The sequence below is a fragment of the Leptinotarsa decemlineata genome, unplaced genomic scaffold, assembly GCF_025532065.1.
Source record: "Leptinotarsa decemlineata unplaced genomic scaffold, Ldec_3_MD MMD2_tig00000035_RagTag_RagTag, whole genome shotgun sequence".
In the NCBI taxonomy this organism is placed as follows: Eukaryota; Metazoa; Arthropoda; class Insecta; order Coleoptera; family Chrysomelidae; genus Leptinotarsa; species Leptinotarsa decemlineata.
The window spans coordinates 1,433,473-1,447,695 of NW_027412540.1; the positions used below are offsets into that span (position 1 = coordinate 1,433,473).

General features: G+C 33.6%; 1 protein-coding gene across 1 annotated transcript in view; it reads right to left on the reverse strand.

Annotated features, from left to right (window-relative positions):
* Dis3 (exosome complex exonuclease RRP44-like protein Dis3) overlaps window positions 1-14,223 on the reverse strand; it is a 42,137-nt gene that overhangs the window by 15,629 nt on the left and 12,285 nt on the right. The window lies entirely within an intron of this gene.

Here is a 14,223-nt window from a genome sequence, read left to right on the forward strand (position 1 = left end):
GAATTTGTTAAAAAAGATTAATTTGAGAAAATAAATATTTCAAATTAAAACATTCACCTCTGCAAACGTACACAGTAGGTTCTGGTAAATGTCTACCGGAAACCAACTACTTCCCTGGCTAATACTATGTTGGACAATGAATTATATCCGACATATATTTATGCAAGATACCTCACAGAGGTTGTTTTGCAGATGTTTCTTGTTCGTCCAGCAGCAAGATCACGCTGAAATCAATCGAGTAGATCGCCTAAGGGTTTCGAGGTATTACCTCTTATCAGTTCATGAAAGATCCGATCCAAACATCAGTGTGACTGGATTCGACTTCAACACAGCTCTACTGTATGTATGAAATCTTCTAAGAGAAATAATTTTAACTAGAACAATCCCCATCTCGTGAATGAAGCCCAAAATCCGGGGAAGGAACATCCCATGTAAGAGACATCAAATTAGTTCAAAGACTGCATCAACGAGAGATACACTCGTATATGAAAATAAATATTTCAAAATGAAATCTCAAAACATTCTTCTCTCCCAGCATACCTACACTATAGGTTTTGGTAAATGTCTACCGGAAAACAACTACTTTCCCGGCTAGTACCACGTTGGACATATATGCCGACAGATATATACTTCACAGAGGTTAGTTTTGCAAATTCTTCTCGTACATCAGCAGCTGGACCACGCTAAAATCAAAGCAGTAGATCACCTACAGACCAGTACAAGAAAGATCCAACTCATTCAACACTGTGCCTGGGACTCGACTAACATCAATGCGGCTCGAAGGTTTTTTATATATATATATATACATATATATATATATATATATATATATATATATATATATATATATATATATATATATATATACATATATATATATATACATATATATATATATATATATATATATATATATATATATATATATATATATATATATATATATATACAGTGTGACCCATTTAAAATGGAACCACCCCTGTAGAATGTGCATTTTTCAATCAATCTCAATTTTTTTTTATTGAAATATTAAGCATGAAAAACTGTATCTTGACACTAACTTTCACAATTTTAGTTTCATTTCCAAGGCACTCTATGGTTTTTTTTGTTTGTCAAAAACGGCAAAAGTTTATTAGGCAATTTTTGTTTTCAAATTTAACTACACCACTGGATTCGTAGTCGTTATAAATCAAAACTGTCAAATTTTCATTAAAAAATATTTGTTAACAACGAAGTTACAACAACTTCAATTTTGGAAACAAAGTATTTGTTTGTAATTTTTATTCAGATTATAGACATATTTGAGATCTGACAACACTGTCATCACCAAGTAGAACACCAGTGAATTTGTACAGTGAAAATCCGAAGTCAACAGCTCAATGCGTTCTACAGTTATAACTCCTGAAAATATGGTAATGTGAGAGATTTGTGGTGCAAGCGTTTTGTAATAAAAATCTGACTACGCCACTGGATTTGTGGATAATATTCCCTTAAAATCATTCATTTGAGTGTAGGTTACGAGAAGTGAAAATTAAAATAAAAATTGAATAATTGAATAACAGAAAATTAAAAGTTCATTTTCAAGTTACGCAGTAGTAGACCAAGTTCAGAATCTCATGTCATGGGATCTCCCAATTGCGCTTTTACCAAATCTTGATAGAATCTTGAAGTATTAATGGTCATACTTGTAAGCTTTTTGGAAGTTTCCCAATAATAAATAATAGTACTTTTGTAACAGCGCACCTGGAAAATCACATTTTATGAGATTCTGAACTTACTCTACCTTCTTCTATAGCTGATGAAAACAAAATGTATACTAACAAGTTTCAAAGTATTTATTCAACAATTAATTGCCATTAAGAAAAAACTGATACTAAAATAAACATTGATTTAAAACTAAACATTCAAATTTTTGTGGCTTCTACCAAACCTCCATTAAGTTCAATACATTTATCGTATCTCTTCCGAATATTGTTTACACTATTTCTTATTTGTTGAACTGTAATTTCGGCACAAGCTTGTCGTATCCTTTGCATGAGTTCAGCTCGATTCGTTGGTCTTGTTCTGTATACTTTTTGTGTCAGAATACCCCACAGAAAAAAGTCTAATATTGTTAGATCAGGCGATCTAGGTGGCCATTCAATCAAGTCACTACCTCGTCCTATCCAATGATTTGGAAACTGGTTATTTAGCCACTCTTTAACAATCCTCGAATTGTGCACGGAACAGCCGTCGAGCTGAAAATATAAATTTCTTGTTCCGCAAGAGGCATTTCATCTATTTCGTCCGATAATTGGTTATTTAGAAATTCCAAAAAATTTTGCCCGTTTATGTTTCCATCAAAAAAATATGGACCTATTATTCTATTTTGTACTATACCACACCAAACGTTAACTTTTTCGGAATATTGACTTTTACAATTTATGATCCAGTGCGGATTTTCCGTAGCCCAATACCGAGCATTTTGCGATGAAACTACCCCATTGGTGCTGAAAGAAGCTTCATCACTAAACATTATGCAGTTTAAAAAATTTCTTGTATTCAGGTACTCGCCTTGTGCCCACAAACAAAATTCCATACGTTTCACTTCATCACCTGCCTTTAAAGAGTGAAGAAATTTAGGTTTAAATGCTCTCATTTTGTTTTGTTTAAGACATCGTCGAATAGTCTCTCTCGGTAAGTTTAAATCCAAACTGGCGACTCGTAAACTTCTGTTTGGGTGGTTTCTAAAATAATCTAAAACAGCACCTTCGTTTAAATTTCTTCTTCGGTGATTATTTTTTAAAATATGTTTGCTGACTGCACCGGTTTCTTTAAATGTTTTGTTAATTTTACTGACGGTGCTTCTGTCAATGGGAAGTCGATTTGGATGTCTGTGATTAAATATCCTAGCTGCTTCTCTTTCACTATGATAATTGTCCCCAGAAATTCTCACAATTTCAATTCTTTCTTCTAATGATAATTGCAAAGCCATTATTAAATGCACGTAACTAACAACTATTATTTTATTTATGATTAACTGTCAAAATCACAGCCTACTGTTGATTTATTATAAAACCTTTGCATAATGAGTTCAGCTTCCTCAAATTATTGATATCTCCTCTAAAAGATTGTTTTAGCTGAGTTATGAAGAATTTACAGGGAACAATTTTTGTCCTGCTCTCTGTTTTATTATTGAATAAATGATTTCCATGCTTTAAATCAATTTGATTTTAGCGGCTATGCGGAAGAATGTACTGAGTACTGCATAACTTGAAAATGAATTTTTAATTTTCTGTTATTCTAGAATACACTTCTCGTAACCTACACTCAAATGAATGATTTCAAGGGAATATTATCCACAAATCCAGTGGCGTAGTCAGATTTTTATTACAAAACGCTTGCACCACAAATCTCTCACATTACCATATTTTCAGGAGTTATAACTGTAGAACGCATTGAGCTGTTGACTTCGGATTTTCACTGTACAAATTCACTGATGTTCTACTTGGTGATGACAGTGTTGTCAGATCTCAAATATGTCTATAATCTGAATAAAAATTACAAACAAATACTTTGTTTCCAAAATTGAAGTTGTTGTAACTTCGTTGTTAACAAATATTTTTTAATGAAAATTTGACAGTTTTGATTTATAACGACTACGAATCCAGTGGTGTAGTCAAATTTGAAAACAAAAATTGCCTAATAAACTTTTGCCGTTTTTGACAAACAAAAAAAACCATAGAGTGCCTTGGAAATGAAACTAAAATTGTGAAAGTTAGTGTCAAGATACAGTTTTTCATGCTTAATATTTCAATAAAAAAAAATTGAGATTGATTGAAAAATGCACATTCTACAGGGGTGGTTCCATTTTAAATGGGTCACACTGTATATACATATATATATATATATATATATATATATATATATATATATATATATATATATATATATATATATATATATATATATATATATATATATATATATATATGTATATATAATTGCAGATGAGGAGCAAGTAATAATACTTGAAGAAAAATTGGCAATGAATAATGAACAACAAAATTATTCAAACATCACATCAGTAAAACAACAAAACCACGAGTATATAAAGTGAAAACCGCAAAATATTCAAATTCTTAATTCAATATTCTTAAATTCTTATTCCTATTCCTATAGTCATTATCGCAAGTGCCACTTCACATAATTTCAGTTCGTCTATATTGAAAATTATGATTGATGTGTCATTCAATTCGACTAACGGAGAGACAACTTGCCAGGCTTGTGAATTTTTAGTAGACCGTATATTTTAGGACCTGTAAGATTAGAAACCTGAGATTATCTTCCAAAATCTTGGAACAATATCTAGACGATGTATTTGTGAATTTTGATACATAGAAATCAAAGGTAGAAGACTTTGTATCAACCCTTAACAACAGATACCCAAATATTAAGTTCGCATATGGAATTGAAAACAACGAGGAGTTCCCGTTCTTGGATGTGTTGGTGATTAGAAGTAACCAAGGTCTAGAATTTTATGTCTACAAAAAGAATATCAGTACTTTTGAGATATATTCCTGAGAGCTCACACCGTTATCCACAACACAAAATAGCAGGTCTAAACTTTCTCGTCCATGGGCTTGAGTAAAGAAGAGTATGAGATGTAGATGTGTAGATAATTAGGAAACGTGAATTTAGGGGGAATCTTCTTAGATCTTCGACTTTTCAAAAAAAGATATGGATTCAAAGTTCATTATACTTCCATATGACCCCAGAATTGAAGGATTAGATGTGTTTTTTAAAAAAGTTGAAGAAAAGAAACGATTCTTTTAAATACACTATTTGCATTATTCGTCAGATTTTCCCCAAAAAAATTCCATTTTCTCATAAACGATTAATTTGTTTATAACAATTTTTAAAACAAAAATTAAAAATAATATAAACGTGTTAGGCATCACACGTTAAAAGACCTCGTTAGTCCTTAGCTCGTACAAGTTTCTCAATTTCTGAGAGTTGTCGTTCGTATGGGGGCGACAGCTGATTAACGGAAAAACAGATTTTAAACAGATTTATGTAGCGTTTACCAATAAGAAAACAAATCAATCGGAATATTTGAAAAAAAATTGTTTGACGCTATTTATACTACTGATTTTTTCAACATTTATGATTGTTCCTCCAACGGGGATCTTTTCTGAAGCCCTCAAAGAATAGTTCCAAAAAATCCCGGCTGAAAATTCAAACACTGTCGAGGTTTTCATGTTATTCTTCAATTTTGGAAAATATGTAAATTGATAAAAAAATATTTGAGAGGAAAATTACGATGATTTTTTTTGTTGATTATTGTTTATTCAACTACTCACCGAGTGCTTAATTATTTTCTAAGGCATCGCGTGCGCAAACCGAACCATATTCATCTCTCAATTTGAACTAAAAATCTCGGTGCAACAGTATTGGAAGGCAAAAATTGTTTCCGGAAATCATCTACGCGTCAAAACTCTTATTTGTTCAGTGATGTATTTACCATTCTGAAATTGCCTTTGTTTGAAAGCCATAATTCAAAAAGTAAAACGTTATCAAATAGTGCAATGAGCTACATTAGTTCAGTTTTTGTTTAAACGTCCAGTTATCTTTACCTTCATTTGTTCCATCCCTGAAATGATCTTTATTCAACAAAGAGCCGGTCTACACAAACCCTAAGGTAAGAATTCTATTAATATTTCTCATTAGCAAAAAACGAACCCCATTTGTTCATTTCACTGAATTGTCTATAACTTCCAAACTACATGTTAACACATCTTGGCACAAAATCTTAAATCACTCTGTGTGAAATTACGAATCTAATAGAAAAACATGACCTCAAGCTATGCAGATGATGATGACTGATAACCTGACAGCTTTGCTAAAATTATTAAGGATTGGTTTTTGTGATCAAGTAAACTCCAAATGAGAATAAAATAAATGTTCTGCTCTTAAAAAATACGCCAAATTTTAGAAAGCGTACTGACACAAAAATCAACAACTTTTACATGTGAAATTTTTAGGGTTGCAAATAAATGATTATTAACGTTGGAATCATCATGTTAGATAAATACATAGAATTGAATTATCATGAAAAAATATCATATACAATGGATGTAGCCGTTACTACTTGGTAGGAAATCATAATGAAGAAAAGAGAATTGCAACTTTCTGTTTTTACCACTTTTATTTGTAACTAATGTTACTGCAGTTTCGTCCTATAAGGACATTTTCAAACTTATACATTAACGAAACTGCAGTAACGTTAGTTACAAATAAAAGTGGTAAAAAACATAGAAAGTTTCAATTCTCTTTTTATATTCTCCAATTATAATTATATTAACATTAAAATGTAAAAACTCTTCGACAGAGTAAAAAGTATCGTTGCTAAACTGACGTCAACATGTTACAGTTTGAGGGTTTTCTCAAATTGCATGCAGATAACCCTGTATATCTTAGTAAAATATTTGGATCACTCAATATAATTGAGGATTTTGATATGTCAGAGTGATTTTTCGTAACTTAATATACCAGAACTTTTTTGTTGACTAGTCTTATTTTGAAACTATTCCAACTCGATATTTGACGTTTTCAATTACGGTATGTAGGAGTTTTTCGAAGACGAACATTTTAGCGACCGTGACAAAACCTAGTTTGTACCGACTATGGAAATGGGTGAAAAAGATGCTACAAGCTCAGAGATTTTCGAAAGTTTGAGGAAAAGTAGGGCTATTAGATCAAAAAATTGAAATGATGATCTTGACGGACAGTTATTTGTCAACTGTTGAAAGGGATTCTTCAAGTAGGGAGATCAAGTTAGCGGAAGAAGATATGACCAAATATCATAGAAAGTGTACTGTTGAAATCGATTCATTGAACCACTCTTTCGATAAAACTGACAACATAACACCCAACATATCACAATGAAAAATATCAAATTATATTCATTATTTTTGAACAATACTATAAGTTGACAACAACTCAAAATATTCTATTTATCTCCAAGCATACGATATTAAATTATCATTGGATTCTGAAATTATTTCAGAATAGTTCAGAAAATGAAGATGAATTAATTTATGAGTATTGATACATTTGATTCTAAAGCAAATTCCAATTGATCTGTGAAATTGAAAATAAAATTACTAATAATAAAATTGATGCAGGAATAGATCCTGAAATAGTTTCACAATCCAATGAGAATTTAATGTCGTATACCTATGATAAACTGAATATTTTGGGTTGTTGTCAACTTACAGTTTTGTTCAAAAATAATGAATACAATTCGAAATTTTTCATTGTTGATAGTAATACTAGGTCTATTCTTGGTTTGCCATAAAATCGATCAAAAAAGTCGAATTTATTGATGATCGAATGATGAATGAATATAGAAATGTATTTGAAGGTGTATGCAAACTTGGTAAACCTTTTCACATTGAAATTTCTGAACATGCTGTATCTAAAATTGAACATGTCAGAATAATACCATTTGCATTATCACGTAAAAAAATCAGTGGGATTATTTGCAGAAATCTGAAATTATAACCAAGTTATATGGACTTTCAGAATGAATCAACAAACTGAAAATTTGGTTCATAAATGTGAAATGTGTCAAAAGCACGCTAATTCTAATCAACCTGAACGTCTAATTCCACATGATATTCCGTTGGTAGCGCATGCAAAGATCCTTGAACATCGTCGGCAGATGGTGCGAGCATGAGAACCTCTCAGTTAATGCCCAAAAAAACACTGTCTTCGTGTTCACAAGGAAAAGAGTGATGAGAGGACTAAAACCACCAATAGTCAATGAAGTGGAGATCCCTTTCGCCACGGAAGTCAAATACTTAGGTGTGACTTTCGATCACAGGCTCACGTGGAACTCCGCATCAAAAAAAACATCATATAAGGCCAGAATGGCCCTGGGAATCTGCAGAAGAATGTGCGGAAAAAACTGGGGGCTGAACCTAAAAATGATACTATGGTTATATACAAGGGTAGTGAGACCCATGATAACATACGGTGTAGTGACTTGATGGATAAGAACAAAGCAATCGGGTATATCTAGGCTATTAGGCGGCATAAAAAGGCTGGCGTGCAAGTGTCGCGGGAGCCATGAGAATGACCCCAACTGCAGCGCTTGAGGTCCTACTGGGACTTCCACCATTGCACATCTACATACAAAGATAAACTCGACTGGTGACACACAGGGTAATGCAGGGGCAAACCCCAATCAGCCAGACACACGGTGCAGAATACTTGAAACTACAATGAACTAAGGCAGATCCAATACTAGGAATGCCCGTGGATACCACAGTTCCGCAGTACAACTTTCAAAAATATTTCTAAATCATCGTACCAAGTAGAGAGGACTTGCAAAACGGCCCACCGGTAAAAGCGGAAGAAACTTGGTATACAGATGGCTCAAAGAGCCAAGGAGTGGAAGCTGGTATATACGGAGGCAGAGCAAAGACGAGAATGGCACTCAGTGTCGGACATAATGCAACTGCGTTCCAGGCAGAAGTAGCGGCTTTCGAACACTGTATAGGGGAAATAAACAGGCAGGTCACAAATAAAACCATTGCCATTTTCTCCGACAGCCAGGCGGCAATTAAGTCCCTCAGCTCATTTCAAGTCTTCTCAAGACAGGTGGGCACTCATGGCACTGGTGGGACTGAAGGCACTCAAGAAGCTAAGCATCCAAAATAAGGTCTCTCTCTTGGGTACCTAGACATGAGGGTCACAAGGGCAATGAAGAGGCCGATGGCTAAGATCTGCTCAGACCCCTTCTGCGGGATAGCGAAAGCATGTATAATGACATACATAAATTCATGGATGCAAGCCGAATCGATAGGTTGGTGGAATAAGCTTCAGGAATGAGGCAGGAGAAAAAGTTCATAAAGAAACCATCGCCCAGATACAGATACAACCATAAGGTTGTAAGGACAGTGGTGGGGCATATCCGACTCAGGAAAAATATGAGCATCATGGGTCTGATAAAAGCTATCCAATGCAGGTTCTGTCAAGAAGAGGAAGAAACCGCATTGCATGTGCTCTGTGAATGCGAAGCAATAGCAAGGCTGAGACACGCAAGATGCGGGGAAGAGAAACCAGAAGCTGCCAGCTATATGAAGGGGTTAGTGTCAAGTCTATGAAGTCTCATGAAAGAGATCAAGCTAGACAATGAGCTTAAACAACCAAGAAGCATCAGAGTAGATCTGAAAAGGTCGAAGTGAATCAGGCCATGGGCTAGCTCCCCGACAATCTAATCTAGTTCAGGAAGTGAAGTAGAAAATCAAGGAATTCAGTACCATTATTCTGTAGACAAACCGGAAATACCAAAATATTGCATACAAACACTCAGTATTCTCTACATGCACCCTTTAATAAAATTACTAGGTATGACAATAAATATAGTCATCAGATTGAATTATTTGGTTCTTTCTATGCTTCTATAAAGCAAAAAATCAAAATGGAGCCGTAAGTGAAATTATTTTTATTTATATATTCTTATTAGCAGATTCAAGTGGGTTAAATTATCTATTTTACAATATGCCAACTTGTATTAATGGTTTAACCATTAATAAAACAAATGAATAAGTACTATCTTAAGCCTCAAGAACATCTGTTCAAATTCACATTTCGTCGCCAATTATGAACTCTATTAGGGTATTATGACTTCCATAATTAATAATCAGAAAAATATAAGGTGAAATGTATTCTCATACGTCAATAAATGGTTACAAATAATGAGCAAGTTAAATTCCAAAATCATCAAACTGATTTTGTGGTCTAATGTTCATTTAATATTTTTTTTGGTCTAATCTCTCGCTAATATAACTAAAAAATAGAAAGTTATTTTAACATATATCAATTATACATTGAAAATAATTTTGACTGAAATGATTCATATCCTCAAACACACGATAGTGTCAACACTAGAAGTGATGTCGTTGGCCTCAATACTGCATATTTCAACTTAATCAGTAAAATACCGAAATAATTTTTTCCTATCCATGATAATAATTACACAATTTACACAAACATTTTTATTTCTAAACGCATTTTGCTAACACCGTAGCTTTAACAGTAGAAATGAATTTCTACGTGTCTAGAAATAAAAATGTTTGTGAAAATTGTGTAATTATTATCATGGATAGTGTTATTTATTTTCATCAAGTAACGAGTCAGTCAGTCTGTTCATTTTTTTTCTATTCTAATTCTTACATCAATGAAAATAGATATGGCCTCATCAGAATTATAGATGAAGTCATTTGTTTCTTTCATGTCATTTGTGTGTTGTTGATCATAAATATTTTGTTTGCTACAGAGTTTTTTATTTTTCTTATGTCTTAACATGTCTGATGATTTTAATTTAACATGAAAAACTTGTTTTCAGTGGGTAATTTTATTACAATTCTAGTATCACTGCTTACAACATGAAAACAAGTCAGTTGTAAAGTTAGTGGCAGATATGTTTAATAAAATTCATTGTTAAAGAGCCCCGAAAAAGAATTCAATTGAATTCGAAACGTTGGCTAAAAAACAATGGTTTTTCTGAAATGATTGATCCTGTTATCCAACAAATTTTTCTCGAAATGAGATCAAAGTTGATAGAAATTTATATGAAAAAGAACCATCTTTAGTACGTTTTGATAAAAAAAGCAATAGTGTGAGATCTTTCGCCGCAGAGAAGGCGCTATCAAATTTTATTTTCAAATAGAAAGGGTAGTCTTGTGATCCTTCGTTGAAATATATTTCATTCTCTATACGAACTTTACTCATTCGAATTTGGATAACCGGTTGCGGAGTTATTGTTATATGAATTGAGATTAAGAAAAATGATAATTCGTAACTTTGCAACCAAAAGAGGGTTGAAACAGCTCTTGAGTTGGTTATCAAGGTTATACAAAGATTGTAATGCATAAGAGAAAATAGAAAGAAATTGTTCATGGAAATGAATAGTACCTATTTAGAATAACATTTTGTTTATGATCCGATTTAGGATTTTTTTGTGATCGTATATATAGATTAGTATCCAGAACATGTTTCCCTAGTAACAGAGCTTCTCAGCTGTCACTATTAATTTTGAGGATTTGCTTCATTTTATTTTGTTAAAATTTAGAAAAATGGTTTGAGTCAGATCTTAAGAGAAAAAAAAAAACAAAAGCAATCCTTATTTACGCCGAGGCCGGCAGTAATTTTCACGAGACAAAAAGGGTATTCAATGCAAAATTTCCGGAAAATCCGATCTGCCGAAAATATCTTAGGGAATCGGTTGAGAAATTTCAAACAACTGAAAGTGTAGCTGGAGTTGCTCATGAGAACATCTCAAAAACCACTCTCAAAAAATACCTCTGAAAACATTCATCCCTATGGACTGAAGACAGGAAATTCTTAAAACCTCATTCATCGATGGATCCAAAAAACTGTGGCCAACAATCAAGATGACTTCGAAAATAAAATTGTTTTCCAACAAGATGATGCATCCTCACATTTTTTGTGCCTGTAAGAAACTGGCTGGATGAGACAATAACCGGGCATGTAGATGCCCGGTGGAGTGGCATACTCAATCAATCGATTCGACTCCTCTCGATTTTTTCCTTCAGGGCTATATCAAATCAAAAATTTAAATTACGCAACCTGGGGCGATACGGGATACACGTATCTATTGCAAACAATGTTACTAATTTATTTCTCTTTCTAATCAACATTTATTTAAAAAAATCTGACATAGGGTGGCAGAGTTACGAAATTCCCAGTTCCAAAATGAAACATCAATAACTCAACAACAAGTTATCGAAATTAAAAAAAAAGGTCAATATACAGAGAATTGAAATATTTTTTATATGAAATGTCATAAGGCCCGCCTCTCTAATTGGAAAAAATTTGATAGCGCCATCTCGGCGAAAAATCATGTCACACTATTGGTTTTTTTCATTAAAAAGTACTAAAATAATTCTTTTTTACAACAATTTTGTAAGACTCAGATATCTTGCCCCATTTGAAAGTAGGAGGGGGGTGGAATATTTACGTCCCCACTGTTTGAGAAAAATTAGGAATCTAGACAACTTGAATTTTTCAATAAAGTAAATTGTCTTAAACAATGGAATATGAATTACCTAGTTCAATAATTAGCTGAAATACACACCACAACAACCATTTTTAATTAAAAAAAATTATTACAAGTTTTAGTGATTCATTTTATACGATGAGTAATTAATAATTTTTTGATACCTCCTGACCTCTTAAAGGTTTTCAGTTATGGATCTGGTATCATGCACGAAAAAAACTGACTGATGTGAAGTTAGCAACCACATTTCAGAGCCACTTTGATTCCTGCAACCAAATTACCGTTGCATCAAAGAAAAAACAATCTCTTAATATAGCCATTTCTTATATAAAAAATCTGAAACTTATATGGCACATCAGAAAACACTCTTTTAACACTCCTTATCCATTTCAGAGATTTGTAAAGGTTATGAGAGGGTGTAATCCACCCTCGAATAATGTAAATCGGATGTAAGTCACTTTACAAAAAAATGCTCAGCTTAAATTCAGAGTATAGTAGGAAACACAATCACTACAGAAAAATCCTTAAGGCACTCTCAGAACGGTGCCTGTGCGAAAGTAGCGATTCACATTGGATTTGGAGAACAATACTCCAAAGAAGGTCTGATCTGAGCTTTATAAAGCATCAAAAGTTGCTGAGGTGTGTACAGTTTTCTGGTTCGGAACAGTGTTCCCAAGCTTTGAAGCAGCCTTTGCAATTCCAGCGACATGATTGGGCCAAGACATATTGGTGTCCATTTTAACCCCCCAACAAACTTATCGAAGCAGAAAGCTGAATTGTCTCCGGTTCGGAGACGTTTATCTTCTTGGAGAAAACCGATGCCTGTGTTTTTGTGACATTGAATTGAACCTCGTTACTTTCACCCTAATTCAGAATAACTTCAAGATCCTCATTAAGATATGCAACCTCCTGCTGTCGCTGAAGATGTACCCCCGTAGCTGATGTTCTGGAATCCAAATGGAATGACGAGACAAGTGTGCTGTCGTCATCAAAGCAATATATCGGAGTTGGTTTTTTCCAATGAGTCGTTGATATACAATAAAAAGAGAGTTGGAGACAATATGGAACCCTGAGGAACACCAGCGTTAATGGTGAAAGTATTCGAGAGATATCCATCGACGGCCACTTGTAGGGAACGTTCTTTCAAGAAGCTGAAGAGCCATATACAAAAATGATCCGACAAACCATATAATCGAAGTTTGGCCAGCAAACCCTCATGCCACACACTGTCAAAGGCCTTAGAAATATCAAGCGCAACAGTTCTTGATTCTCCATGTTTCTCGATTGCGTTATTCTAAATATGAGTGGCATACAATAGAAGGTCGCCTGTTGATAGTTGTTTCCGAAAGCCATATTGATAATCTCTCAAAATTTTTAAGCCTTCCAAATATTTGAGGGTATGGTGGTTTACGACTTTCTACATAATTTTTGATATCACTGAGAGCAAAGCGACTGGATTATAATTATTTGGAAGATTTTTTTTGCCCTTTTTGGGAATAGGCTGAAGGCGAGCAATCTCCCAAGAGGAAAAAACCCCTTTCTTATGAGACAGGTTGAAAAGTTAGCAAAATACTAGTGCGAGTTCATATGTGCACTTTTTAATTCCGATAACAGGCACTTAATTACTTGTTGATAGTGAGCTGTTTCAAAATTCGCCTGACTAGACTCTATTGAAAAGTAAAGAGATGAGGAGGTTTAATCTGCTCCTGAATATTGAAGAATAAGCCCTTTCAGAAAATTACTGCCAGCTTGAAATTCACAGGAATCTTCAATTTTAACTTCATCAATTTGCAAAGGAGCTGTAATCCATCCTCCAACTGAAGAAAGTCGCTTCATAAAAATACTGCCAGTTTGAAATTCACAGAGTGTATTAGGAACCATCTTACAAACAATGCATCAATCTCATCAGAGAGACAGTGTTATCTGACAGGAAAAGTAAATTCTAAAGGCAGGACATAAGTCCTTTCAGAAAATTATTGCCAGCTTGAACTTCAAAGATTATGGTAGGAGATACCCCAGGAATATTTTATGTAAATTTCATCAATTTTCAAAAAGGTTACATTGAATAATGATAGTTACTCAATAAAAATACTGCTAGCTTGAAATTGACACAATGTTTCGGGAGACTTCTTATGAACATTTCATATTAATAT